This window comes from Rhinatrema bivittatum, chromosome 2 (assembly GCF_901001135.1).
Source record: "Rhinatrema bivittatum chromosome 2, aRhiBiv1.1, whole genome shotgun sequence".
In the NCBI taxonomy this organism is placed as follows: Eukaryota; Metazoa; Chordata; class Amphibia; order Gymnophiona; family Rhinatrematidae; genus Rhinatrema; species Rhinatrema bivittatum.
This window is the reverse complement of record NC_042616.1, coordinates 264,486,873-264,507,759: the sequence shown is the minus strand read 5'-3', so window position 1 is coordinate 264,507,759 and position 20,887 is coordinate 264,486,873. Positions and strand designations below refer to the sequence as shown.

The 20,887-nt window shown below is 45.0% G+C and overlaps 1 protein-coding gene and 1 long non-coding RNA gene across 7 annotated transcripts in view; one reads left to right on the top strand and one right to left on the bottom strand.

Moving 5' to 3' along the window:
* LIMD1 (LIM domains containing 1) overlaps positions 1–20,887 on the top strand; it is a 136,256-nt gene that overhangs the window by 93,826 nt on the left and 21,543 nt on the right. The window lies entirely within an intron of this gene.
* Positions 9,746–11,910, bottom strand: LOC115084517. The gene is made up of 2 exons (XR_003854586.1): positions 11,593–11,910; positions 9,746–10,249 (listed from the first exon to the last, which is right to left on the bottom strand). It is a non-coding gene; the product is annotated as an uncharacterized LOC115084517 (long non-coding RNA).

Sequence of the window (20,887 nt, the reverse complement as noted above, 5' to 3'; positions counted from 1 at the left end):
GCTACGTATTTATCCAGTATCTTAGAAATATAAGGCAAAAAATCCCCCAGGACTGAGCCTTCTAGACTTTTCTGGCTCTAGCTGGTATATGTTCCACGAGTTGTTAGCCTGACATCTAATTTTAGATTCATATCTGCCCTTCTGTGCCCGTTCCTCCCGACTAACCCTCGCTGTGAGGGCGAAAACCCTCCTAGCCTCCCCCGCCCTTCACTTCCATAGACTTCTGTGGCACTACCCCGTTAAAATAGCAACATTTTTAAAAATATTTTTGTATGTATTGAAATGACCTGGTTAATACCGAAAGGCAGAGCATTCTCCCTTGGAGGTGACTCGGCAGATCAGATTGCCCGCGGTTTTTACCTGCCTGTGAGGCAGTGCCAGGGTTATTACGTACTTAAGCCACGAACAAACCCTGGAAACGCATCAAGCACTTGGGATTCCGGGTTGCGAGTCCTGAATTCTGATCATCCTGCAGCTGGTTTATCCCATCCCTCCCCCAGGCCACAGGTCAGGAACGGCTGGCGTTTTTATCAACTGCCACATAGAAGGCAACATAGTATTATCGTCTGGGCCAAAGCAAAGCTCCCTGTCGCAAGATTTGCCGCAGTGGAGTTCCGCAGAGCATCTTGCGACATGCGCCAGTTTGCCCCCTCGCTTTTCCTGAACAGGGTTGAGAGAAGCTTGCTCCTCTGCTGCACCCACCAGTGCCAGCAACATTATGCTTTTTCACATGCACTAAATCTCTTTCTTTCTCTCTCTCTTTCTCTTTCTCTCTGTCTCTCTCATATACACAGACACATACACACACACCTATAGTGGTTATTACAAAAGTGAAGCAGCAGAAGAGTCTCATATATGATATAATCACAGCTGCCAGTAAGAAGCATGGCGGGCTGATATTCCTGTCTGTCGGTCTGCATTGGATTGAAGCACAGAGAATGGCATTTATGCCCATGCGATGTCTACCTTTCAGGAAAGCCTGATCTCTTTACACACCAACTTTAGGGGCCGATGCAATACAGGGTGCTTAGCCCAGCGCACTGTATAACCCTCAGTTGTATAACCGCTAACTAATCCTCTTATGCAATAAGGGGATTAGCGCCTCTACAACGCACGTCCAATGCGGAGTGAAACTAATAGCGCTCATCACATGCAATTGCATGTGAATGAGGTTATTAGCTATTCACTCCCAATGCAAAAAAAAAAAATGTGCGTCTAGGAAGCACATTTTAGCAATCAGAAATTAATGCCTGCCCGGAGCAGGCATTGATAGCTGAGCGCTGCTAAAACTAGTACAGAACAGCAGAAAAAACTGCTTTTCTGTACTGCCTCCTACTGAATATCATTGGGATATTAAGTAGGAGGAACAACTCTTTAAAAAAAAAAAAAAAAAAAAGTTTAAAAAAAGCGCTGGCAGTGGGGTACAGGAAGAAGACACTCGGTTGACAAACTTCTGTTTCCTGAACTCTTGGCACATGCCCGGGTTAGGAAAATGGACGCTGATAAATTCCCCTTTCAGGACAGCCTTCTGAAAGGTGATTGGTCCTTTCACTGACATGTGACAGTAAAGGGACCAATCGGCAATAAGAGAAGGAGTGAATAAATTAATACTAAGTGCCCGACACTTTAATATTGATTTATACACTCCTTCTGGTGCCCATAGTCAGGTTCGGAGAATGGACACAGAATTTATCAGCGTCCATTTTCCTAACCTCTGCACGTGCGCTGGTTAGGAAAACAGGACCCTGATAAATTCAGCATCCGTTTTCTTAACTGGCGGACAGCCACCGACAGCGGACCTCTCTCCGGATCGCGCTGTCAAGGAGGCGTTAGGGACGCGCAATCGCCCCTAGCGCCGCCTCGACAGCGCGAGCCCTAATTTAAATATTGCATGGCGCACCCAGGAGTGGTGCCTGTGGGGGCGCGTTATGAAAGCGGGCGCTGAACACTAAGCGCCTGCTTTCTGCGCAACTTTTTTGCATTGGCCCCTTAGTGTGCCCGTCTCACCTCTCATGAAAATATTTTCTTACATGCCCACCATGCAAAAAGAAAAAAAAAATAGCAACAGGCAAAGAGGAAAGAAAATGCTATTGTCTTGACTGTGGAGTTGCGTGGCAGCAGTACTGCAAACTATGCACTGAGCTTGTGTTTTTTTGTTTTTTTTTTTTTCCCTTGGGGTTTTCAGCTATAGAGCCCAGCAAGGGCTGACAGCAGCGAGAGCCAGGCACAACCCACTGGGCTTCGCAACTTGCAAGATGAAGATCCCCCCAGATAAACAGCAGCCCTAAACGTCCCAGTTAGAACAAGCAGCTATGATTCCAGGAGGTCTTTTGGGCAAAGAGAAGCAATATATACTATACTAACCAGACTAGGGGAATGCAGATTGGAATTCCGTTTCATCATGAAGATTCCACTGGTTTTATTTATTTTCCACTGCTCTGCTTTAGAACTGAGGGGCTTGGAAAGGAATTTAGATTTAAAAAAAAAAAATTCATTTTTTTGGGAGTTTTTCCGTATTTTGTCCCTGTTTGCCCTGACCTTGATTTACTGTTGAATGCAGAGCCATCCTTGGCCAGCTCTAGTTTATACAGAATGGGGCAGGGTTTTAGTTGTAGGTCATTAATCTTGAAAATTATTATTAGGTTCTTATTTTCATTGGAGGAACTTCCATGCGTGCTTGATAGAATATATGGGCAGGGGTTTAAAAATATTGTGTAAACTTGGGTGCCAGCCAAAAAATTCAGGAGTGGGGGAACATTTTTTTTCTTAGCATGTTCTCTCTCTCTCTCTCTCTCTCTCTCTCTCTCTCTAATTTTTTTTTTTTTGCTCTATTTTGATGTTTCTCGTTTGACTTTTTTTGTTGGTTTTTTTTTTTTTTTGCTGCACTTCCTCCAGGCTTTTCCTCTCTCCCCTCCCCACTTTCCTCTCCGGCTAATCTCATCGCCCAAACGCCAGGGTCAGGCACGTCAGGGCCTCCTCTTCTCTGTCACTTGGTAGCAGGGAACTGTGCTGGGCCGCAGCAGTAAATCCTCTTCACCTCTGCCCCTGAGCCACAGCTGTGATTCCTCTGTGGCCCAGTGCAGGGGATGTGCCCCCTTCTGCAGAGCCCGGCAAAAGCTGCCTTCTCTTCCATGCTGCCCTCGGGCTATGGCAGCGGCTCCTTCTCTCTTAGGCTTGCTGGCAGGTGCCAGGCAGCGTATTTTGGTTACTCAGGTGACCCGGACCCTGGGGTCTAATGTCCATGTTTTTGAGTACTTCATCTTGCACGCAAGCCGCATTTTGCAGTTGAAAAGACAGAGAATGTTATAGGGGGACGTGTATGGTGCCAGCTGGTGGGGCACCCCACAGTGTAGGATGGGATGCATATTTCTGTGGCTCTGCCTCCAAATGGAAGAAGAAGCAAGAGAACCGAAAAGCCAAAGCAAGGCTAGACTGTATCCAAACTTGGTGCTTAAAAGACTTGGGTCTTCCTGGCAGGCAATTCTCAAACTGCCCGCATTGCTGCAACGTCTCCACTGGCACTTTTTAGCCGGGGTCAAGGGGAAAGTGCACAATCGTTCCTTTCTGAACTTTGCCTGGGGGTAGGCAAAATATCCACTGACATTTGCAGCTACTTTTGTCTACAGATACTTCTTGCATGGAAAATAATGCGCCTGAGTTTCAAAATGCAATCTGTGTGCTCGGTCTTTAGCAGCGAGCATGGCCTGGCATGTTTAGTTCAGGGACTGAAGACCATGTGTGTAGATTGCATTTTAAAACCCAGGTGCCTTTTTTTTTTTTTTTTTTTCCTGGCAGCTTAAAAGTACGAGCATTGTGGATCTCTGCATGCCCTTGCAGCTGGGTGAAGAAGGGTGGGCCATATCCAGGCAACCCTGTTTCCCTGGGCAAATCGAAGTTTGCCTGGCTTAAATGGCTTTTGGAAATTGCCTTCCTTATGACCATGCTTTTGCGTCTCGGTTGAGAGCGAGCACTGAGAGACGCCGCTCCCACCATTCACTGCCCCAGGTGCCTCTGTCTTTAGTGTGCTTTTATGATAGATTTCTTTACAAAATAGGTCACCGACCCTTTAGAAATGTTGCATGGGGAATGTGGCGCTCTGATCAGAAGACACCTGGACAAATAAAAGCGTTGCATTCTGTAGGCTGAGCAAACGTAAACTTGCTTACTTGTATTGCGTTAATCTGTTGAATAAAGAGCTAGCCGTGGTTACCAAATGTTCATACAGAATCATAACCTTTCAGGGAGGAACCTTGTAGAGCCACAGCGTGGTTTTCATGGAATGAATCAGATTGTTGAATTGTCCATGCCTTGCTTCTTTAGAGTGGTTGATCCCAACAAATCAAAGTGTCTTCCCCCCCTAAGCAAAGAGTACGGGGGAAATCTTTGTTTCATCGACCTCATTATTTGTAATATATTTATTGAGTTTTTGAACAGGAACAATCAACAAAAAACACAACATCCATGAAGGTAAGTCATCCACATCTAGAAAACTTCTTCAGAATACAACCATAACTTAGAGCAGATGCAGCATACAATGCGTTAAATGCCCTGAAAAATTTATTACCCCCTCCCCTTGGTACCTGCCCACCCCCCTTCCCCCCACCCTCCCTCTAGATTGCATGGTCGGCAATACTCAGCAAAACTTAGAACATCGCCAAAGCGCATACCTAGGGCTTTTCACTGGTATGGTCGGTTTGGTAGACATAGCGGTAAGAGTATTGATTGAGCCACAAACAAAAGTTGGGACATTATATAGGAACCACCAGAGAACTCCAAATACTTTGTTCAGCACGGAGGGCCTTGAGGGGTAAATACCAATGCGGTGCTGGCCCGCCATCCATACTTGGTTAACCCTTATCTGGAGACGCTGGGGACAATGAGGGTTTCAAATATTCCAGGAACGGGGCCCAGATCACCTCATTCAACTTGCCCCCACTTATAGATTGATGTTTAAAACAATACATTTCATGGGTACATAGAATCAGCATCTGGGTAAACCATTGATCCTTAGTTGGTACATCCGCATCAAGCCATTTGGTGAGAATGACTTTCTTGCCAATCAACGCTGCTTTCAAAAGGAAGCGCGGCATACCCGACTTTGACTTTGACCCCGTTATCTGAGCGGCATTCCCAAACAACCATATGCCCGGATCCAGGGGCGACCTCATTATTAATGCTAGGAACCATGGAAAAATAACTTGTAACAAATCTGCTTCGCCAAAGTGGAAAAAAGAAAACACCATTCGTGCATATAATATACATGGATGGATTTCTTTATAACAGAAGGCAGAACGGCAGTGCATTATTACTGTTACATAACACATGGTTAGAATGTGTCGGTGTGATTCCAGAACGTCTCTTGGCTGACAAGAATTATTCTAATCTATTGCCCAGGCCAGGCAAGAAGGAATATGCCTCTGTCTCCATATATGGAAGTTATGCGTTCTTCGTTAACGAGCTAAACGAATGCATTAAGGGGAGGTGCTGTGTCCGTCCGCATTCTGGTTGGATGCGCATGTGGGTGCTCACAGTCGTACGTAGGCCTGCTGGCAGTGGAAGAACAGCGCAGACAGAATGGTGCCTGTGTCCGTCCATGCCTATATCCCCGGGCAGACAGAAACAGGGGCAAAGCAGCGTCTGTTTTAAATCTACGATCCAGGGTGATCTTTCCAGGTGACCTGAAGCAGCAGTATTTCCTAGAAGCATACTGAAAAAAAAGTTGTTAACAAATGGCTTTCCTTCCTCTGGGAAAAAAAAATGATTACTTAGGTTTAATATTAGAATGGTTTGGTTTTCTTTATCTACTCAGTTGCACTAAAGTCAAGGGCTTCCTGGCTCCTTTCTGTGCTGGAGCTCAATGCATGTGCGGCTGCATCCCTTGACCTCTCCCTTCAGCATTGGTCTTCCAGCAATGAGAATGTACATTGCTTAATGAGAGAGAGACAGAACAGCAAAAAGTCTGAGAAGTGCACTGCTGACCCTGTTCTAAACTGAATGCATGGAAATGAGTCTTTAAATTATTTTTGGATTAATTCTAGATAAAACGGCTAACTCTAAAGGACTCGCTGGATTAGTTAGCCAATGCAGTGGTAAAAAGATTCCTGTGTCTCACTTAAAAGTTTGACAAATTAAGTGGCTGGCACTATTGTTATTACCCACGTTTTATATTAAGAAAAAACAAAACAAAACATGGTGGGTCTTCCCCCATACCTATATTATAATTTAAATAATAAAAATCATCAATTTGAATCTGCTTCCCCTCCTTGCCTCTTTCACACCCAAGTTGTTGTGCTGCCTTCCAAGCAATGGATGTTCTTCCCTCTTACAGGACCCCCGAGTCGTGTAAACTTGTTGCCTTGAGTTACGATGGGTGAAACCTCCCTCCACTGATTTATAGATTTCTTTAGATTTAAATTTCGCCTTTCAGCCACTCCAGAGCGGATTACCTTCTGTATTTGGTGCCCCCCACCCCCGGTTGACCTTCAGAAGTCAGAAGCATAGCTGTGGAAGGATTGACAGACTGTAGAGTTTTGCATTCAGATTGCTAAACCAGTTTAGGGGAAATCCCTTCCCATTTAAGGTTTATTTTTGCTGGGGATGGCGCAGCAGGCCTACCTGGCTGGGGAAAGCCTGCAGTACGCGAGGACTCCTGAGCATAGAAAGGGATAGCAGGACGGTATGCATTGTGGTGCTGCTTCAGCAGCCATTTTGGGTCTAGAGAGAACAGTGTAGCCTTTTATTGGACCAAAGGTGGGTGATGTGCTTGATATCATCAGAAGGAGGGACTCAAACTGATGTACAACAGCATCCTTTTATGTACAACAGTTCCTTTTATGCCCCTTTAGCTTTCTGTTATTTGTTCAATTGTATTTGTTCAATGTAAACCGCCCTTCGAGGCGTCAGTTTTATTTCCTTGTAAACCGGTGTGATATGTATATTATACAGGAACATCGGTATATAAAAACTAAAAATAAATAATAAATAAATAAATCTTAGTTTTTATACTGGACAAAATGTTAATATTTTATTGTGTCCACCGGGGCAAGCCAGTTTGCCCCGTTACCTCTTCCTTAGCACTTGCCCTTCGCTTCGCAGGCCTTTACTGGGATTATCTGGCTTTAGATATTTGTGCCGGAGAGTCCTTTAGCCTGGGCTTTCTCATGCATGTGCGGCATCACGAGCGGCCCTGCCAGACATCAGTTCTGCATCTTTGCTCCCATTGGCTGCCACAGCCTGGCCGCGCTTTCTTGTGACCCTTCGGATGTCTTGTTGCGAGGCCGGGTTTCGTGTGTGAGCCTGCTCTCCCCGCCCTGCTTTGCATTCCTTTTCTCTGCGATCTCAGCTGCACCCGCTCTTTTGACAGACAGTAATGGCCTTCCTGTTTGTCTGAATGTGCCATCTGCAGAACGGTCCAGTGCACCTGGCCGCCTGCTTGTTTCCTTTCTTGGCCTCACTTCATACCGCTCTAAATTTACAATAATTATCTTAGCCCTGGAATCTCGTGCATGGCAGGCATTCAAAAAAAAAAAAAAAGCAGTGCAGAGCCGGCGTGCTTTCCAAAGCTGCAGGTTTTTGCTTTGAAGGTGTAGCATCATCATCCCCACTGCTGAGGTCCTGCCTGTGTCTTAACATCAGGGAAGCGCGTTTCAGTAGCCCACTCGGCTGCAAAGTCCACGAGGAGCTCTGTACCCTACAGGCCCAGCAGGCAGTTTTCAAAGACGCCTACTACGCGTGTAGGGTTTTTTGCTTTTGGAAATTCGCTTGCACAGGTACTCGGCCACAAAATTACCAACGGACTGAGCGCTTCTCTTTTTACGGGGAGAGGAAAAGGGAGTAGAGCAGTACCAGTCCGCTCCTTAATTGGGAAGGCCCGATTGCGTCACTCGCTTAACTTACTAAAATCCCCCTTCCCCGTGCACGTGGCCCACACATTTTATAACGTGCACGCGCCAGCGCACGCATGTTATGAAATCTGCACGTCCATGTGACTTGGCTTGAGTGGAAGAGGTGAAGCTGTGGTCACCCTTTCCTAGCAAGGGCAGCTTGGTTTGGCTTGCCAGGCGGCAGGCAGTTTGTGCTGGAGACTGCCCGGTACGGACTGGAACTGTTGTCCAAAACTTGTGCTTTTTGGTTCACACTTTCTTGCCACCCCCTCCTTTGTCCCCCCCCCCCCCACCCCCACCCCCCATTCCAAGCTCATTCCAGAAATTCCCTTTCTTTTCTCTCTGACGCTCTAATCTCAAGGCAGAAAAGAATGTTACTTAGTAAGGTAAAAGAAAAGCCCAGGCTGCTGATACTGTGAAAGATTTACAGAGCGCTCCTCGCGTAACTCCTCTCTGGTTATGTGCGGAATGCATTCCCTTTGACTTTAGGCTCGCCAGCTGGTCTTACTGAAGGGGAGGGCCAGCAGCAATCCGCCAACTACTGGCTTCCCCAGGAGCAGACCCGCCCTATTCACGCACCTCAACACTTCCCTTCCAGCAGCCCTCCCTCACACCTCCACACCCCCCCACTTTACTCACTATCTCTCCATTACCCCCCTTGCTTCCCCCCCCCCCCATATCTCTACCTCCATTTTTCCTACCTACTTATGCCACGCTCTCTCCCCACATCCAAGCCATCTGAATTAACTTCCTTTTCCCCCCCACTCATCACATCGGTCAGCTCTCCCTAATACCTGCAGCTACGAGGGAACAGCTTTGGTATATAAGTGACGATGAGACCAATGCATGTGGTCGCAAGCCCCACCATGACTTCTTCCCTCCCTTCCCATTATTAGTGTGGACTTGGTGGGGGGGAGAAATCCACTGGGATGAGCAGCTTGGCATTGATCTACCCCCTTGGGATCCTGCCAGGTTCTTGTGACCTGGATGGGCCACTGTTGGAAGCCAGGTATCGGGCTTGACGGACCTTTGGCCTGAACCAGTACGGCAAGTCTTGTGTTCTTATGTCCCCCCACACACACACACACATATACTCATTTTGCACAGGTTTCCTTTGTAAACAGGACCCTCCTCAATAGGAGAAGGCAGAGCCACTGTGGATTCTGGGTGTGCACCCGCTGGCCTCGCAGGCTCCAGGCTCACTTGCCTACTAATGCTGCTGTCTCTTAGGTGTCTGTGCCAGAGAGAGCACCAAGAGACTTCATCAGTTCCTACTCCGATGAAATTAAACTTCAGTTGGAATGCATTTTAAACTTGCTGCTGAGTCAGCACTGCACGGGACGGTTTGCTGATGGTGTAATTTCCTTGTTGGATGTAGGATGGTGCTAGCTCTCTTGCCCTCAATTTTGTCAGAATTGTTTGTTGTTGCCCAGGCTAGAATTAGCCCAGGCCCTCACCAGCCTTGCAAGAGCCGGCGATTAATATGAGCAGGCTTCAGAATTTAGAGATATGTATGCACTTTGTGTGTTACCCCCAAAATGGCCTTTGGGTTGCTTATGCAACATGTGTGTCTGTGAGGAACGATGATCATTCGACCTTGACGTTTGCTTCACCCTCTCTTGTGTTCTGATTAAATATTTCCTTCAGCGTTGAAGAAATATTTGTGGGAACTCCACCCATCAGAGGCCTCTTGACCTTTCACGTATGCACAATGAAACCCAACATTGTTTTATTAGGCAAAAAAACTAAACATCCAGACAAAAACACTTTTTGTGCCTGTCATGTGTGAAGTGCTCACACAACTAAAGGTTCTCCCAGGGATGGGGAGGAGAGGCTGGAGCAGAGAGTAAACCAACAAACACTGACATAAAACCCACGGTGTATTACTATTGCAAGTAATGCATATAAAATCCGTGCATGCGCATTTACTTAACATATTGTGTTTGCTGTAGAGTAGAAATCCTAGTCATGTGGCATTATAGCAAAAGGAAAGAATTCTTAGCATTGGAAAATTAGGAAGCTCAGTTTTGTAAGTTAGAAAAGAAAATCACTAACCCCACCCTAAATCTCAGTTCAGTTTGCTTGCAAAATATTTCAAAATTCCCCCCTAAATTCTGGCCAGAATAATTGCACACGTTCTCAGTTAAGTGTCGCATGATTCTTTCAATCCTTTTAGATGAACTTCTCCGCTGGGTGCTTGATGGATACCGTTGGCAGATGCTTGGAGTCCGGTACTCGGCACGGATTCAGGATCCACTTGCTTCCTAGGAATAAAAGTCCAGATTCTCAAGACAAAAATCTTCCAAATTTCCCTGCAGCCTGAGACCGAATGTGGGCAGATTCTCTTCTTAATTTTGTTTTCCTAGCTAGAAATGAAAACAAAAATCAGGCAACGTTTGAATATCACATTTCTTTCCCTCACCGGTATTGCTGATTAAGTACTTTTTCTTCAGTTAATGACTACAAGGAAAAACCCGGCTGTCAGAAACTGCTCTCTAATTCCAGAAAGAAGCTGGAAATAAACCCTCAAAAGCTACATCTCTGTATCTCTTCCTGCCTCTGGCTCTGCTCCTAAACAAAGGCGGCATTATCTTTTATACCTAATTAAAAGGGTTCAATAGTAATTGATCCCCCTGAGCCTCGCTGGCTCCAAGTAGGTATTACATATTCCAGTTCTGATTCCAAGACAATACAGTTGGTCCCTTTTGAATCAACATTTTGTCTCCTGGGAACACATCTATTTCATTCTAGCAATTGCAGTCCTGTCCACTAGGTGTCAGTGCAATCCAGCAGATAACGCCATTGGCTTCCAGCCCCAGTCTGCCTCTCTCCTCTTTCCCCAATCCCCCCTCCTCACTGGGAAGACAGGAATTGAGTGGACATTAAAGGGGGCACAGCACATCTCAAGGAAATATGAGTCATTTCTGTTGACTTCAGCGAGAAAATTTGCCATTGACATTTCTCCATCAGAAGGGACTTTTTCCTTTCAGCAACAGAAGCAAAAACATTTTTTAACTCAAATTACTTTTAAACTGAGTTTCAAAATCTATCCCCACTGCGTTGCACTCAGAGAAAGAGGCACAATCTCATCAAATGGTTTCAGAAAGATTTTAGTCTTGGGGGGGGGGGGGGGGGGGCGGAAAGCTATTGGACGATGCCATTGTCCCGGCATCTATAGGGCTGTAGTGCTTCGCTGTATCCAGGGACACCCTTTACTAGTCATAGGGGGAGAGTAATTCTCAAAGGTTTTCCATGGCTAAAGCAGTGTTTTTTTACCTACAGAATTAGCCTTTTACAAAATCGCCTGCGTGGATTATGTGGATAAATGAATGCGCACGCTGCCTCTGCACATGTAAGCTTGCCCGCAACCGAAGACGGGCGTTTCAAAGGGAAGAGTTGTGGAGGGTCTGGGACTTACGTGAATACTTCTGGATTTTCACAAGCGTGTATATGATGTCTCCCTGAAAATGTTTCCACCCTCGCAATGGCTGGGGGGGTGGGTAAATTTGAGGGGATCATTTTTATGCGTGTAAGTCTGCATTGAAAATAGTTGTAACTTCTCCTGCATACTTGCTGTATTAAAATTCCTCCCCCCCTACCCCCCCAAAAGGAGGCAGTTTTCAAACTCTGTGTTTTGGGACAAATTCTGCACACAGGTTTTACTTACAGACTTTGCCCCAAGCTTCAAAGCAGAAGCACGCGCACCTACCTTTACTTGGAGAGCTGCCGCGAGCACCGTTTGCATTCGCTTTTTTCTGCAGGTACTTTTTGCGTGGAAAATAAAGTGGGTAGAGGTGAAAATGCCATCCATGAGCACGAGCTTCCTCTCCCTCCCCCCGCCAGGAATGCCTCCTTTTAAGAAAGGAAACTGCACACACTGCGGGAGGGAAGTTTGCCCCCTGCCGATTGATATGTGTGAATATCAGTTTGTGCCCACATAAATAAATTGCTTTAAATATTGCCCTTCGCACATAGAGACATTTGCCTAAAAACATGCCCAGTTTTTGCCACCTAGAAGATTCATATTCTGAATAGTTCTCCTGGGAAATCTCATTAGAATTCACTTTTTATAGCTTCAGTGTATGCCCTCTTTATTTTCCAGTGCTGGAGTGCTTATGAACAGCAATCACATTGGTTTGGAGTCTTCTGATCTCTAGGATAAACATTTCATGCTTCCCTAGTCTACTGACAGGATGAGTCATTCCTCTAAATAACTTGTTTGCTCTTCATTGTACTCTTCAAAAACAGTTTTAGCTCTGTTATATCCCCCTTAAAATAGAGCAGTGCCAAAGCCCTTACCCATGTGTGCGGCCTTGTAGATGAGCAGTCCCAGCAGCCTGATCCCTGCCAGCAATTCCTCTCTGTGACATTGTGCGAGTGTTTGTGATCGGCCTGTGACAGAAGCAACCAGATCCTTCTTGGCATGGGGCATATTTTCAGGTGGGATGGTACCCATGCACATATCAAGCCCTGTAAATTTTGTTCAAATTCAATAAAAAAAATTTTTTGGTGTGTATAAGACATAAAACACACACAGGCTAAAAATTGAATTAGGCATCGGCATTGTACATGCATCATAATTTGTGTCTCTTTCAAAAAACAAAAATACAGGTACAATATTTTTACTGATTTTGATGACATGAAAAAAAAAGTTATTTTGGAAATAACTGTGCCTGAACCTTGCAGTAGGCCTGGGAATTGCTGGCCGGCCTTTAAGCAGGCTTAGAATAGTGCATTTCACATATTTGTTTCAGCCATGATACTACTTAACATTTCTATAGCGCTACTCTATATATGGAGCGGACGGTTCTTTTTCAGTAGAGCTCACAATCTAATCAAGACAAACATACAGGGCAAAAGAGACTTGGAGAGTTTCATATAGTAAGACAGTGGTTAAAATTACTTAGTAGGGATGTGAATCATTTTTCGGGATGGCCCGTACCATTTTTTAAGTTGGCACCAGCCGTCCATTGCTCCTACCATGTGATGGGGCTGGCCAATGGCATCGATAGCCCCTGTCACATGGTAAGGGCAAAGGGCCATTGGCGCCATTTTGTTTACTGGCAGCCGACGGCCCGCGAGTGGGAGATTGCTCCCAGGACCCCCGCTGGACCACCAGGTACTTTAGAAAAGTTTTGGGGGGGTCGGGAGGGTGAGGGATTCTAAATAATTAAATTTAAAGGGTCGGGTGGGGGGGGGGGTTTTGGCTTGGAACAGCTGGAAAAAAACGCTCAGAACTGCGGGAACCAAGATTTCCCGCAGTTTTTCTATGAACCCGATACCGGAAACGAGCCCGATACCGATTCACATCCCTATTACTTAGTTAATGAAGCTGAAAGTGGACATCAGATTTAAAAGCAGCCTCAGAAAGGTGGATTTTTAGATGGGATTTAAACAAGAAGAGAGAAGGAAGCATGATCTCATATTTGACCTAAAGTAATCAAGCTGGTATTTGATTAAAGAAAACATTTCCCCAAAAATGCATGCGTTCATGTGAAGTGAAAATTGTTCTTGTCATTCTTATATTTTGTTTTTCCATAAACTCGGGGGTAGATTTTCAAACTGCGCGAATTGGCGTACTTTTGCTGGCGCATCAGGCGCAAGCAAAAGTATGTGGGATTTTAGTAGATACGCGCGTAGCCGCTAAAATCCTGGATCGGCGCGCGCAAGGCTATCGATTCTGTATAGCCGGCGCGCGCCGAGCCGCGCAGCCTACCCCCGTTCCCTCCGAGGCCGCTCCGAAATCGGAGTGGCCTCGGAGGGAACTTTCTTTTGCCCTCCCCTCACCTTCCCCTCCCTTCCCCTACCTAACCCACCCGCCCGGCCCTGTCTAAACCCCCCCCCCCCTTACCTTTGTCGGGGGATTTACGCCTCCCGGAGGGAGACGTAAATCCCCACGCGCCAGCGGGCCGCTAGCATGCCGGGACGCGACCTGGGGGCGGGTACAGAGGGCGCGGCCATGCCCCCGGACCGCCCCGGGCCGTAACCACGCCCCCGGGCCCGTCCCCAAAACGCCGCTCCGACCGGGCCCCCCCCCCGACACGCCCCCCTCGCCAAACCCCGGGACTTACGCGAGTCCCGGGGTCTGCACGCGCCGGTAGGCCTATTGAACATAGGCGCACCGGTGCGCAGGGCCCTGCTCGCCTAAATCTGCCTGGATTTAGGCGGATTTAGGCGAGCAGGGCTCTGAAAATCCGCCCCTATGTTTTTACTATGTTGTGAAATTTAGGTCTGATTGTTAAGTGTGTAACAGAAAGGCCAGCTGCATGCCTAACCTAACCTGACTCTCCTTTTGCTTTTTGTATGGTTTCTACTTTCCTGGCTGCAAGAAAATTTAGATCAACTGTGTCATAAAAAACAGTAGCAATGTGAAGAGTTCTGGTAGCCGCCTTGGCCCTGGAGAAAACTGTATTGTTTGTAGGTTGTGAAGCCTTTTCCTGGGGGCCAGCAGAGGAATTTTGAATGCGCAGAAATCCCACCTCCTCTGTCACGTTTGAAGTCCGAAATGTTTCTCATTACAGACATCATCCCGGCCTATCCGTGGTTCCATCCTTTGGCTCTCTTTGAGCAGATGCAGCTGGTTAACCAATGGCTGTTTGGGAAGTTTAGCTCCTGCCTGTAAGGAATCCCTGAAGAAGCTACCTAATAGTGATGCTGTCACCTGAATTTCGTGAATAATACTAGTTTTGTGTGGGACCTCTTCTTCAGACACTGATACCTCAGTCTCTATGTTCCCCACTTGAGAATTCACTGATCTGGTTTTTTGATGACCAGTTATGAATTTACTAGTCCGCCTTTCCCACCATCGTTTCTGATCACCCTACTCCTCTCATTCTTAAAAGAGACAAACAATATCCCACGCCTGCTTTTTGTAATGTATTTATAGATGTACTATTTTACTTTTTAGGGAGTGATTTTGTAACATCGCATGTAAGTTAGCCGGCAACTGTTTGCAGTGAGTTGCACCAGTTTGCAAAGTGGACTTGCATACATAAGCTCGCTTTGAAAATTATCCCACCAAGTCTTCCCAGGCGCACTTAACAGTTGCGGTTTAGTGCATGGAAAATTTTCGGGAAAAGTCATGCACATATGTTTCACTTTTCAAAAGTGACGCGTAAAGTGGCACCTGATGTCCACAAAGGTGACAGAACTTACGTGTCACCTAGATAGGATTTTAGACAGTGCTGGGGAGGAGCCGGCTGTTGTGGTACATTTGGGCACCGACGACATAGGAAAATGTGGGAGGGAGGTTCTGGAAGTTAAATTTAGGGTTTTCGGTAGAAAGCTGAAATCCAGAACCTCTAGAGTGGCATTCTCTGAAATGTTCCCTGTTCCACGCGCAGGTCTCCAGATGCAGGCAGAGTCCGGAGTCTCAATGCATGGATGAGATGATGGTGCAGGGAAGAGGGATTCAGTTTAGTAAGAAACTGGACAACCTTTTGGGGAAGGGGGAGACTTTTCTGAACGGATGGGCTCCACCTTAACCAAAGTAGAACCAGGCTGCTAGTGCTAACTTTTAAATAGGAGATAGACAAGCTTTTAAACTAGAACAAGGGGGAAAGGCGACAGTCACTCAGCAGTGCATGGTTCGGAGGAAGGTATCTTCAAAGGATACTAATGAAACAGGAGAATTAGGGCATCCCAACAGCGAAGTTCCAATAAAAGCAAAAGTGTAGTCCATGTCCCTATAAGTAAAGAATCAAAAAAGTAAACAGAATGTTGGGAATTATTAGGAAGGGAATGGTGAATAAAATGGAAAATGCCATAATGCCTCTGTATCGCTCCATGGAGAGACTGCACCTTGAATACTGTGTACAGTTCTAGTCGCCGCATCTCAAAAAAGATATAGTTGCACTGGAAAAGGTACAGAGAAAGGCGACCAAAATGATAAAGGGGATGGAACAGCTCCCATATGAGGAAAGACTAAAGAGGTTAGGACTGTTCAGCTTGGAGATGAGACTGAGGAGGATATGATAGAGGTGTTTAAAATCATGAGAGGTCTAGAATGGGTAAATGTGAATCTGTTATTTAGTCTTTCGGATAATAGGACTAGGGGGCACTCTATGAAGTTAGCATGTAGCACATTTAAAACTAATGGGAGAAAGTTCTTTTTCACTCAGCGCACAATTAAACTCTGAAATTTGTTGCCAGGGGATGTGGTTAGTGCAGCTGGGTTTAAAAAAAAGTTTGGATAAGTTCTTTGAGGAGAAGTCCATTACTATTACTATTAATTAAGTTGACTTAGAAAATAGCCACTGCTATTACTAGCAACAGTAACATGGAATAGACTTAGTTTTTGAGTACTTGCCAGGTTCTTATGGCCTGGATTGGCCACTGTTGGAAACAGGATGCTGGGTTTGATGGACCCTTGGTCTGACCCAGTATGGCATATTCTTATGAATCACCTGAGCTAAAGGATTCCAAATTGTCCCTATCAGCTGAAAAGCAGGTTGTTAATACAAACAAAAAACACACTTTGAAATGTCTGTATGCTAAAAGCCAGAAGTCTAAGATGGGAGACTTAGAGCGTTTAGCAGTGACTGATAAGACAGACATAATTGTCATCTGAGATGTGGTGGAAGGAGGATAACCAATGGGACAGTGCTATAGCAGAGTATAAATTATATTGCAATGATAGGGAGGATCATCTTGTTGGAGGTGTGGCACTTTGTCTGGGAGCCAAGCGTCAAAAACTGTGGTACAGTGCTGTATATTCAAATAAATGCAATAAAAGAAACACCCACATAAAAGAGCTGGATCTGTAATTATTGCTTAGTTGTGGATACCTCATATATTTCACTCGGGCTTTATTTAAAATGCCTCAAGGTAAAGGTGTGCAGTTTATTTGTATACTGCTTTGCATGTCATGGGAAACTTTTTTGCGACTATGCTACACCATCTTTTATAATCATTGGTAACCACTTATTTTAAAGCAATCATAGTTATGCAGAAGGCAGAAATAATTTAAACTTATCTTGACAGTTTGAAAGAACACCAGCCCAACCCGACACTACGTGTTTCGATGGCTTCTTCAGGGGTGGGAAGGCAATGCGGTGTCTGAAATTATAAACAAATAATTTAATTTAGTTAAACTTATCTTTTGTCTGGGAGGGCATAGAGTCCAAGAGGACAAACATCATATAAGAGACTAAATGCTCAGTAGAATCTATATGAGTCGAAATCCCAGGTGTGTTGGGTAAGAGTATAGTGATAGGCGTATACTACTATCCATCTGGCCAAAATGATCAGACGGATGATGAAATGCTAAGAGAAATCAGGGAAGCTAACCAATTTTGCAGTGCAGTAATAATGGGAGATTTCAATTACCCAGTCAATATTGGGGTAAACATAACATCAGGACATGCTAGAGACGTAAAGTTCCTGGATGGAATAAACGACTGCTTCATGGAGCAATTGGTTCTGGAACCAACGAGAGAGGGAGCTATTTTAAATCTAATTTTTAGTGGAACACAGGATTTGGTGAGAGAGGTAATTGTGGTGGGGCCACTTAGAATTAGTGATCATAACATGATCAAATTTGATCTAATGAATGGAAGGGGGATAATATATAAATCTACAGCTCTAACACTAAATTTTCAAAAGGGAAGCTTTGATAAAGTGAAGAAAATAGAAAAAAAAACCAAAAGGTGCAGCTGCAAAGGCTAAAAGTGTACAACAAGCATGGACATTGTTTAAAAATACAATTTTAGAAGTGCAGTCCATGTGCATTCCACACATTAAGAAAGGTGGAAAGAAGGCAAAATGATGACCGGCATTGTTAAAATGTGAGGTGAAAGAGGCTATTTTATCCAAAAAAAAATCCTTCAAAAACTGGAAGAAGAATCCATCTGAAGAAAATAGGAAAAAGCATAAGCATTGCCAAGTTTAAGTGTAGAGTAGAAAATCACCTGGACCGGATGGTATTGCACCCCAGGATTCTAAAGGAACTAAAACATGAAATTTCAGATCTATTAGTTAAACTTTGTAACCTAACATTAAAATAGTCCATTGTATCTGAAGCCTGGAGGGTGGCCAATGTAACCCCAATATTTAAAAAGGGCTTTAGCGGTATTCTGGGAAACTATAGACCTGTGAGCCTGACTTCAGTTCTGGGAAAAATAGTGGAAACTATTCTAAAGATCAAAATCACAGAGCATGTAGAAAGAAATGATTTATTGGAACACAGCATGAATTTACCCAAGGGAAGTCTTGCCTCACACATCTGCTTCATTTTTTTGAAGGGGTTAATAAACATGTGGATAAAGGTGAGCCAGTAGATATAGTGTATTTGGATTTTCAGAAGGCATTTGACAAAGTCCCTCATGAGAGGCTTCTAAGAAAACTAAAAAGTCATTGGATAGTAGGCAATGTCCTTTCATAGATTACAAACAGGTTAGAAGACAGGAAACAGGTTTGGATTAAATGGTCAGTTTTTTCAGCGGAAAAGGGAAAACAATGGAGTGCCTCGGGGATCTGTACTTGGACTGGTGCTTTTCAATATAATTATATAAAGGAATACGATGTTGAGGTAATCAAATCTGCAGATGATACAAAATTATTCAGAGTAGTTAAATCACAAGTGGATTATGATAAATTGGAAGAGGACTTTGTGAGACTGGAAGATTGTGCATCCAAATGGCAGACGAAATTTAATGTGGACAAGTGCTAGTTGATGCATATAGGGAAAAATTATCCATGCTGTAGTTACACGATGTTAGGTTCCATATTAGGAGCTACCACTCAGAGAAAAGATCTAGGCACCATAGTAGATAATACTTTGAAATTGTCTGCTCAGTGTGCTGCAGCAGTCAAAAAAGCAAACAGAATGTTAGGAATTATTAGAAAGGGAATGGTGAATAAAACGGAAAATGTCATAATGCCTCTGTATCGCTCCATGGTGAGACCCCCACCTTGAATACTGTGTACAGTTCTGGTCACCGCATCTCAGAAAAGATATAGTTGCGATGGAGAAGGTACAGAGAAGGGCTACCAAAATGCTAAAGGGGATGGAACAGCTTCCCTATGAGGATAGGCTGAAGAGATTAGGGCTGTTCAGCTTGGAAAAGAGACGGCTGAGGGGGGATATGATAGAGGTCTTTAAGATCATGAGAGGTCTAGAAAGGGTAAATATGAAGTTGTTAATTCTTTTGGATAATAGAAGGACTAGGGGGCATTCCATGAAGTTAGCAAGTAGCACCTTTAAAACAAATCGGAGAAACTTCTTTTTCACTCAACGCACAATGAAGCTCTGGAATTTGTTGCCAGAGGATGTGGTTAGTGCAGTTCAAAAAAGGTTTGGATAAGTTCTTGGAGGAGAAGTCCATTAATCAAGCCAATTTAAGTAATAGCCACTGCTATTAATTGCTCAGTAGCATGGGATCTTCTTGGTGTTTGGGTAATTGCCAGGTTCTTATGGCCTGGATTGGCCACTGTTGGAAACAGGATGCTGGGCTTGATGGACCCTTGGTCTGACCCAGTATGGCAATTTCTTATGTTCTTAAGTATATGCGTTCGTTCAAACTCCTCCCCAGTACCATCCCCGGGAACACCTCCTCTCAATCTGGGTAAGTTAGGTGCGAACATGACATAAGTGCATAAGTTTAACCATGTGTAGGGAAGTTTAAAAAAAAAAAAAAAAAAGCCACTTGTTTAGGTAAAACCCTGTTGTATCTGCAGAAATACTGTTGAAAATTATAATGTTTTTCAGTCGGATTACTCCAAAGCTCATTCATTAAACTTTACTGGAGTTCAAGAATTCTTGATCAGTCCTGTAGCTGTTCCTATTAAGGATGTAAATACCATTTTAAAAAGTTAACCATTTTAAGCGATTATGTACCCAGAAGAGCCACCTGCAGCTGCAGAGAGGGTCCCCCCCCGAAAACCGCTCAGCCTGCTCTAGAGTGAGGAGTCGCACAGCGCACTGAAAAAAAGGGGAGCCTGGAACTAAAGCGTGGATCTGCTGCCTCGTACCGGCATGTGGTGGAATAGGCCGTCATCCTCCCGGCACTCGCTGGGCTGAAGAGAAAACGCTGCCTCCCGTTCCTGGCCCTGCACACCTTCAACGTGTGGCCTCTCTCTGCTGATGCCAGTTAGACTGAAACTGAGGCTTCATTCCCCACCCAGCACTGGCCTACCAGTGCTCCAACCTTGCTCACTAGCCATCAGAATCGGGCAAGTGGATTTCTGAAACCCTGCCTGTAACCTAAACCAGTTCTTTCCCCATTTATAGAGCTGAAAAAGTACTGCACCAGTTTTCTGCACAATTGAGCACAGGTGTGGTAAGATTTTTACTTTACCATTTAAATGGTTAATATTTAGTATCTTTAGTCCACCTAAGACCTGCTGTTTTCCTTTGGGAGAAAGCACTTACAAAGTCACCAATGTGCCCTTTTACTTTTAATTATTTACCCTTTTCTAGATCGCATATTTTCTTTCTAAAAGAATGTGCTTCTGTTAAGTGAACCTCCTCCTCGAAATCCTCGCATTTTCGGTTTACATCTGTCCCCTTGCTAAATTCGGTCCAGGAGACTCCTGTTCCGATCACCCAGCATCTCCCTTGGAATTTGCCATTTTGTGGATCGGGACTTGAGCGGAGCCCATAATCCACCTTTCCCTGCTGCTAACAGTCAGCTCCATGCCTGGAGAGCTCACTGTCTAGGTTTTAGACAGCGGTGCCTTTTTGGGGAAGGAGCCGGAGTGGTGGGGATAAACAAGCGTGAAAATTGGCAGAGAGAGATAAGGAGAGGGAGCAGGCAAAACCAGAATGAGCAAGAGAAAAAAAATGTGTGGTAGGGAGGGAGGACAAAGAAACAAGACCAAGGCAGCCAAATAAGTAGTTAAGGCGATGGCAAAATAAACCAGTAGGATGCTGGGGCTGTAAAGGGATAGAAGTAGCCAGCAGGAAAGAGGAGGTTGGGCTCTTCTGCGCTACTGGGCTGAGCACTTACCAGGGCCATTGTGTGTGTGTGTGTGTGATCGGATCTCCACCACTGGGTCCTAAGGGA